The 8,409-nt window shown below is 62.1% G+C and overlaps 1 long non-coding RNA gene across 1 annotated transcript; it reads left to right on the top strand.

Annotated features, from left to right (window-relative positions):
- The first annotated feature begins 3,590 nt into the window (after positions 1 to 3,590).
- On the top strand, positions 3,591 to 7,061 carry LOC149856821 (uncharacterized). Its single transcript, XR_016444445.1, has 3 exons — positions 3,591 to 3,724; positions 5,485 to 5,564; positions 6,924 to 7,061. It is a non-coding gene; the product is annotated as an uncharacterized LOC149856821 (long non-coding RNA).
- Positions 7,062 to 8,409: the final 1,348 nt, after the last annotated feature.

Here is an 8,409-nt window from a genome sequence, read left to right as displayed (position 1 = left end):
AGAAGTTGACCTCTACTTTATTTGAACGCCTGTGAACAGGGGCAAGGAAACAGCCCTCTCTGGTCTGGATCCGAGTCTGACCCAAGCCCGCGGGTGAAGGCAGGGGCCGGGGAGGAGCTATCCTGGCACTTGCAGCAGCTGGAGCTGAGTTGTCCATCTCTGCCTCTGTGACACGAAGCTTTACTGACCTTTCGTCCCTCTCTGAACTTTGGGTTTGAGGGGATGTCAAGGCAGAGGGACTGCAAAGCCCGGGTGGACAGGCCTGGACCGCTGCAGTCTGCAGCGGGTGCAAGAGGTCAGCCGTGCTGGCTGGCAGGACAGAAAGAGCTCTGTGCTGGAGTTCATGGAGGAGGGGCACGCGGGCGACCGGAGTCAACTTGGAAGGCAGCAGAGAGGAAGGAAGAAGCAGCTAAAATAAGCAGATGGGTGGACAGGGAGGAAATAATACTGGTGAAACTGATAACATAAAGGCCAGAGACCGGGGGGAAAATCTGCTACAAGGGAAAAAGACAAAAGGCTCCTGCAGGAAATAGGAACAAAACCCCAGTGAGAAATAGGAAGGTCACTGCCGGGGTAGCTCAAGGCGAGGAGGACGTCCAGAAGCAGGGGGAACTCGGACCATCTGCTCGCAGAGGGCATTTCAATATCACCGCGCTCAGCTGGAACGTGGTGGGAATGCAGACAGCAGCGGGAGCTCGCTCTCCAGGGGCTCGGCGCTGACCGGAGGACGCAGGAGGCCTCGTGCTGCCGGGGGGGTCGTGAAGGCACCGTGCGGGGAGAGTTACGGGGCTGAGAGTTAAGGCTGCTCTGGCAGGGGGCGAGTGGCCCGCTCCAGCCTCTCTCCACCCCTGCATCGGGGGCGTTGGCAGCAGAGGGGGAGAAGGTGACCCCCACGGGCAAGGAGGGGGCTGTGGCGGCATCAGGTTATTTTCGGCTTCTACATCCTGTAGAAGACCCTGGGTCGCAGGGGGAAGCACAGTGTAAAAACCCCAACGATGCCAGCCTTCTCGCAGCCCGGGGAAGGCAGGGATGTGACGTGGGGCCTGTGCCTAACGAAGGGCGGTGGCAGGCAGCACGCCGGCCCGAAGGATGAAGGACGCGCCTTGCAAGGAGCTGGGGGCTGGGGCAGCAATGCATCGTGTGCTTTGCATAGCCATAAATATGCTGCAGCCACAGAGAGGGCTGACGGCCTCAGCAAGGTAGAGCAAAGGGTAATTGAGGATGAAACAATCAGCATGGAGGCAGCCGAGCTGGCATGGGGGGAAGGAGAAGATGACTCTTTCCCATGTGCATGTGAATGCTGGCGTGGGCCAAACCTGGTGTGCAGCGGGGGCATTGAGCCCACTCCCGCCCCAGGGCTGCGAGCAGGACCCGGCCATCCGGCGAGGCCAGGTGCAGGCATTTCAGCTTTGAAAGTCTCTGGAACAAGAGGCTGGGAAAGGCGGTGGCGGTGCCTTCAGGTGCGAGACGGCCCGAGTGATTTATGGGCAGGCGGGAGGGACGTGAGCATTGTTCAGCGCGTGGCTCGTCTCAGCACGGCAGAGAATGGGGAGCGAATGTCGGCAGGGAAGGAGGAGCCAGGATCAGACCTGCGGGGATGAGTAAGATGTGAAAATAGCTGGCGACCAAGACAACTCCCCTGCGATCTGTCCCCGGGGCTGGCACGGGGGGCTGGTCCCTACCCTCCGGCCGGAAGAGGCTTCAGGGACTGCGAGCTCAGGTCCTGCGTCCTGGACCAAGGGCCTCTGGGCTCAGGTGGATATGGGTCCCTTGTGGGCATGGCCCTCAGGCAGAAGGAGCTCTGGTCAGTAGGGAATGGAGAAACGCAGATGCCCAAGGGGGCTGGAGAAGAAATGGCAGAGGTCGGGTCAGGGCCAGCCAGCAGCGTGGCCCATTGGGCAGGGCATGGAGCTGGGCGCCTGGGGCTGCATCTGCAGCTCTGACATTTGGGTACAGAAGCTCGTTTCACCAGCCCATTCACTGCCTCCATTTCCCTTTCCGTTATGTGGGGACAGATGTTTGCTCTGCTCTGGGAGTCCTTGAGAGGTACTGTTTCAGTGGAGAGGTCCCGGCCGTGCCACCAGAGCCAAGGGTTTCATATGCCTCCTGGCATGTGCTCCCTCTCTCTCTTCCTCCAGGCCTGGGTGTTGACTCTGAAGCCTAATTGGGACCATCTAAGCATGGGTAACTATTTCCCCGCTGACCAAAGGACGCAAGAAAGGAGAGAGCAAATCCCTGCTGTCCACATCCGCATTATCTTGGCTTGTGGGGGTGCGGAGAGGAACATGGCTTTGCTTTTCCAGCCCCGGTGCCAAGCGAGGTCCCGCGCGCGACGTAGCGCACCTGCGACGGCTGATTTCTGTCGCTTCAGGGAACGCCCTGGCCATCGCCGAGCAGGATCCTGGTGGCTTTGGAGAGAATGGGAGAGCTGGAGGTGGGGAAAGCAGGATACACCAGCCCCTGGCTTCTGCTTGCACCCGCCTGCTTCAACCACTTCCGCGGGGCTGGTACATCAAAGATCCAGCTGTTAACACCTGCGGGTGTGAGCAGCACCACCCAGGCCAGCCCCGCTCTGCCTCCCAACAGCGATTAAAATGTTGGCACCCTCAGACACAAAGGGAAGAAGTAAAGCTGGTGGGGAGGGAGGGCCACAGGGCCCGCAGTGTGGGGCAGCTGCTGAAAGTGTGGGGGCCGGGGGGGGTCCCCGGTGCAGTGAGCACGGAGAAGCAAACCACGAGGCTGAGGTTCACTCCTAGGCCTTTAAATCCAGGCCCCCCGATTGCGGCCCCCCATGCACCACTGCCGGACGCAGCACGCGCATCCCAGGCCGGCACGCGAGGGCGAACCTGCCGGGGAGCGCGGCATGGGGACCCACGGGAGAGGGAAGGGGTCCGCCCGAAACAGGGCAGGGAGCGGCGGGGAGGGAGAGCCCAGGGGTGCGTGCAGGCAGCGGGGACCGGGCCAGCCTGGCCTCGCGGGCGGGCAGGTAGCCTGGCGCAGCCGGGGCCGAGCCCGTGATGCCTGGCTCTTGGAGCAGGCCCAGTGCAGGAAGCTGCTGCTTTGCTGGACAGCAGGATACACAAGGCCAGTCTGTCTCTGCCCTGGGAGTTTCCACATTAACCACATACTGTTTGCATTTGAGCATTTTCCCCTCGACAGGGCTGCTGCTGCCGGGGGTTATTTCCTGCCCTTTTCGTTCTCCCCCACCCCCCACCTTCCCCAGCTTGCAGAAGCCTGTCTGCTTCCTCTCTTACGCCCCGGGGGCTTTCCATGCTGCCAGAAAATAAATCTCATGCTATTTTTAACAGAGGGGAAAATGCGAAGGTCTCCTCCAGCCCGGGTCTGCAGCGCTGATAACTGCAGACAGGCTCCCCCGGTGAGATGAAGGAGGGAGAGGAATTTGCAGGGAAGGATGTGGGAGGCAAGCAGGCAGGGCACGCTGCACACGGAGCTTTAATCTCTTTGCCTTTGGGCAGGATATTCAGGGGAGGGGAAAGCAAAGAGGGCACGCAGGGGTTCTCACGCTCAGGCAGGGCAGGGGTGGGGAGATGAAAGGAGATGAAGTGGGAGAAGGGCGCACGTACGTCTCCCTGACATGCCTGCCCCACTCCGCGCGCCCCGGGAGCCGGCTGGGGTTGCAGCCCAGGCGCCGCACGGCCCCGTGCTCTGACCGGACGAGCACAGCCCCTGGTTCCCGGAGGAAAGTCCCAGGCTGGAGCCTGAGGTGCGGCCGCCTCGACGCAGCTGGGCTTCGCAGCACACATTGCAGGGGAGCCGAGCACAGGTCCCTCCGAGGGCGAGAGACGGGGCATGGCCGTTGCCTGCCCAGCGCCCCGTGCACCCCTGCTATCAGCTCCTGGGTGCGAGGCGGAGGGTGTTGGGGAGCGGGGTCTTGCCGGAAACAGCACAGCCTCCCGGGACCGGCTGGCCCCCCAGCTTCGTCGCTCTGCGGCCAGGTGTGGGGAGGCTGTGGGCTGGGAGAGGCCGTGGGCAGCTCCTGCCCTCCGTCCAGCTCCGTGTCTGGGTCGGCTGGGGAAGGAGCCCCCGGGGAGAGCTCCCGGCAGGAGCGGGGGTCTCCCCGGGACGTGCGGTGCTGCCACATCCTTGCTAAAGGGCTAACTGGAGATGGGGCTAAGCTGGCCCCCAGCTTTGTGCAAGGCCGTGGCACACGCACCAGCCCGCACCCCTGCTCTGACTGCCCCAGCCTCGGGGGCCAGCTCCAGGCAGCAGTACCGCAGCTCCGGCACTACCTCCGTGCCACGGCCGGTGCCACGGCAGGCGCGTTCGGGCCCGTGGGAGCTGTGCCCGCTTGCAGCTGAGGTTGCCCTGCCTCCTCGGTCCCTGTGGCTTTGCTGGGCCTCAAGGCAGAGGGGGGCAGAGGGGCTGGCGAAAGCACCGCTGCCATGGACCGAGAGCTCCCCTCACTATAAATAGCCTCCCCCGCCGCGGTTCTCCGCTCCCCCCTCCGAAACCCGCAGGGATGGAGACGATAAGGGTGGGGCTGGCTTGGCCACGTGCCCTTCCTGGCCGGCCATGCCTGTCAGCAGGGCCGTAAAAGTCTGCAGCCCCGGCCCCGGCCCCCGCAGCCCCTAACCCCAGGGCTGGGTCAGTGGGGTGCAGGGGTCAGGGGTGGGAGCTGCAGTGTTCAGAGCGGTCCCTGGGGCAGGCGCTGCTTTTAATCCCCCTGGAGTGACTCAGGGAGGCTGCAGACACTGTCGGCTGGCTCATGGGACCGTGGGGGCGGCTGGCAGAGCCCCCCAGGCTTGGCAGGGCCCGTGGTCTCCCGCCTGGGGCTGTGTTGGTCTCATGGAGGCAGGACCGTTCCTCTCCGGCGTCTCCCTGCCCCGTGAAGGGGTCTGTCCTCGTGTGATACTGGGGGAATGTCTCGGGCATGCCCTGAAATAGTGTGTGTCTGTCCGAGTGATGAGAGAGCTGTGGTGCGTGGATGCACGTGTGTGTGCATATCGGCGCTCCTGTGTGCGTGTGCTTGTGCAAGGAGTCCCTTGTGCTCGGGACGCCGACGTGACCTTGGGTGAGTCGCTTCCTCGGTTCCCGTTCGCCGGGAGGACACGGCGAGGACAGCGGCGCGTGGGGCTCAGGTGCGCTGGCAGGGGCCGCTGGGACCGCCTGGGAAGGCGCTTCTGGGAGGCTGCCCCCGCCGGCCCCTGGGGCCGGCCCCTCGCAGAGGGCCAGCGCCGTGCAGGGGTCCCCGGGCTCCTTCCTCCCACGGAGCCTCCTCCCTGGACAGTCTCATCCCTCACCCCCAGATACATCCGCACACGTTTCCTCTTGGCACAGGCAAAATGCACTTTCCTCCCTTCACCGGCAGCCTGCTCCCCTCCCTTCCTGATGGCCAGCCTGCTCAGCACAGCTTCTAACCCCCTGGCCTCTGGCAGGGGCAGGGAGCCTGGGCACTGCGCTGCATTTACTTAGCAATAAAAGGAGCTGGGTTTCATTGACCCTTTTCTCTCTATTTTCTCCCAGATGCCCCCACGGCAAGGCTGCAGCCCCGGGCTAGGCAGACCAGACCCTGTCGCTCAGGACGTGGAGGCCGAGCATAGAAGGTGGGGATCCAAAGCATGACCAGCCCGATAGCTCTTCCCACGCAGGGACCCTGTCATGTCAGAGGGTGCCTGGAAAGGACGGAGAGAGCAGGGCTTTGTGGGGTGCAGGCACAGCGGGCGCGTGGTCTCCGACGAACTGTCGAAGGGAGACGTCGCTCGTGCTAGAGGACGCAGGTGTTCAAGGGAGGATCGTGCAGCTTTGGGGCAGAGCCATGGACCATGCCCGGCTGCTGGGGCTGGGGGAAAGAGCAAGTGATGGAGCTCGCTCGTGGGCTCCCACCTGCGGCACCAGCTGAGGAGCAGATCTCAGGGCTGGGAGGCTCCTTAACGGGGCAATGGACTAATTAGCCATGTGGCTATTTGCACCCCAACCCAGATGTGCAGCAGTTCACCCCAGACACTTCAAGAGACTAAGAGGAAGGGAAGTCCAGGCTCTGGCACTTGTGGGTGGTCACGCCCGCTGGTGCCATACCTTCCTTCTGGAGACAGGCCTTAAGAAGGACGCCACAGCCACCCTGCTCTCCCCCTTCAACAGAGGCAGCAACTTCCAAGTAGTTTCAGTCTCCTTCGCTGCTGCGTGGGCTGATCCCCCGGGGCCTGATGCTACGGCCTGTTTCAGAAGCTGCCGCTGCTCCATCCTCCCCCTCCATTTTAATCTGAGGGTCCCCCAGAGAGCTGCACCCCGGCTTTTTCTTTTCCACTTGTTTTCGCTGTCTCACAGCGAGACAAACCAGTGAGGCCCCGTGTCGTGACGGCCACGACGCATCACAGGCCAAGCGACTTTCTTTGTGCGCTGAACAAGGGGCTTTCCTAGGGCAAGGCAGGCAGTCTAGCTCCCTGTTTCCAGCATGGAGAGCTGGTCTTCGGGCCTGCCCCCAGCTCCCGCTGCCTGAATGGTGCAGTCGGCTCGGGGTGGTCCAAGGCAGTGAGCGAGGCTCTGAAAAATCACAGCATCCTAGAGAAGTCGGGCCCGAAGGACCTCCAGAGGTCACCTACTCCAACCCCCTGCCTGAGGCATCCTCCCTATCCAAGCCATCCCATACAGATCCCTAATTTAGCCTACAATCAACCCAGCATGACACAAGACCTCACACCCGAATCTGCCAGAGGTAAAGCGAGAGGACCTGACAGCCAACGTCCCGCTTCTGCAAAAGGTTGTTAATAGACACTCAAGAGACCCAGGGAGAGGTGCATGCCCCCCTCCCTCTCAGAGGAAGGCAAACACCCACGTGACAAGCGATAAAAAAGAAAACCCATGAGCATTATAAATTACAAAAATTTGGGGCCCTTTTTATTTGCACATTAATTTTTGAACATTTTGGGTTTGCTGGTGTCACATTTTCTTGCTTTTCTTGGCAGGGCTGGGACACGCCACTTGCTGTGACCGGGAAGAGCTGAGGGTCTCCCATTCCCGCAGGCCTCCAGGAGCTGAAGTTTTGAGAAAAAGCAGGGATTTTTGCAAAGCTCCTTCGAGAGTCATTAGACTTGCCAGTAGCGCCGGTGCGGGTCCCGGCCCTCGCCACGCCCTGCCTCGCCGCCACGATGCTTTATGCGCCAGACTGCGCTTTGTCTCCGACTGCTTCTGGGGTTACGGCTCTTACAGGCGATGCCGCACGAAGACGGGCACTTCGATCTGCTGCCGCTGGGAATCGGCAGGGGAAAAAAAGGAGGAGAAGAGAGGGGGGAGGTTAAAAATAAACCCTGTTTCCAAGCACCAGTTGGCAGCGACGCAGGACACTGGAGTTGGAGGTGAAAACGTCTAACCTAATAACGCTTCAGCTCCTGGCTCAGCCTTGGCTCGCTGCCTCCCCAGGGCACAGCGCCGCTCTGCTCTGGAGACCCAGCGCTTACTATCAGCGCGGCCTTGCAGGCTGCACCATTTGTCTGCGAGGGGAGAGCGGAGGTCGATTCTCCTGGCAACGGCATCTTCTCCCCGCTGCAAGCGTTTCCCCAGCGGTCCCTCGGCTGGGAGGCTTGGAGCATGCGGGACGAGGCCGCGGGACTTGCCCGTAGCCCTCACCAAATTCACTGCAGGTGCAGCCTGCCCCCAGCCCCTGGCACGGGCTCCCTCTGCACGGCAGGGTCTCCGGCGAGAGAGAGCGACCAGCTGGCTCCTGCGTCCAGCGCTCCCTTATGCCAAGCTCACGGTTTGCAGCAGCTCTGCTGCTTGCTCCGTGCCAGAGATTTCTGGGAAAGCCTAAGCTCTGTGTTTAAACCCCCCGGTGCGTCCTCCTTTCATGTTGTCCTTCTCCGCTCTTGCTTCCTGGCAGTGAAGCCTGGGAGGAAACTTCCCCGACTACTGTGGAGGCCAGAATAGGATTAGTCCTACCATGGGTGGTGCATCCTGCGCTGAGCACCCTCGGCGAACGCTCTCCTTCTGGGGGGTTTGTAACTCTGGCTTATTTTGGGGGTCTGAGTGCAGGCGTGGGCTGGGCTGAGCTATTGAGCCACATCTTTCTCTGCCCAAGAAGAGGAAGCTGCCTCCCAAGCACCCGGTGACAGAGTTCCCCCCACCCACCAGCACCTCCTGGGCCTGACGTGGAGGAACTCGGAGCCGTTCGTCTGTCCATCGCGGCCCGCAAATGCCATCGCCTCCTCCGGATTAGGTAAATCCCCACTGGCCTTCCTGTGGGATGATTGTTCAGGGGGAATTTTTCTTCTGAGTAGGAGGGCAGGGGCGCTCCCTTTGCAGAACGAACTGTGGGCTGATGGCCTGGCAGGATCCCATTGACTTCAACGCTGAGATTAGACCTGGCATGGCAAGAGCTCCCGGCAGATCGCAAACAGGCCTGTCTCCAGTGGGCTCGCGCGTAGGAGGAGGCGCGACGAGCGGGCCGGAGGCGGC

The sequence above is a fragment of the Crocodylus siamensis genome, chromosome 10 (genome assembly GCF_052110815.1).
Source record: "Crocodylus siamensis isolate JL-2025a chromosome 10, ASM5211081v1, whole genome shotgun sequence".
Taxonomy (NCBI): Eukaryota; Metazoa; Chordata; order Crocodylia; family Crocodylidae; genus Crocodylus; species Crocodylus siamensis.
The sequence above is the reverse complement of the archived record's forward strand: the minus strand, read 5'-3'. Positions and strand labels throughout refer to the sequence as shown.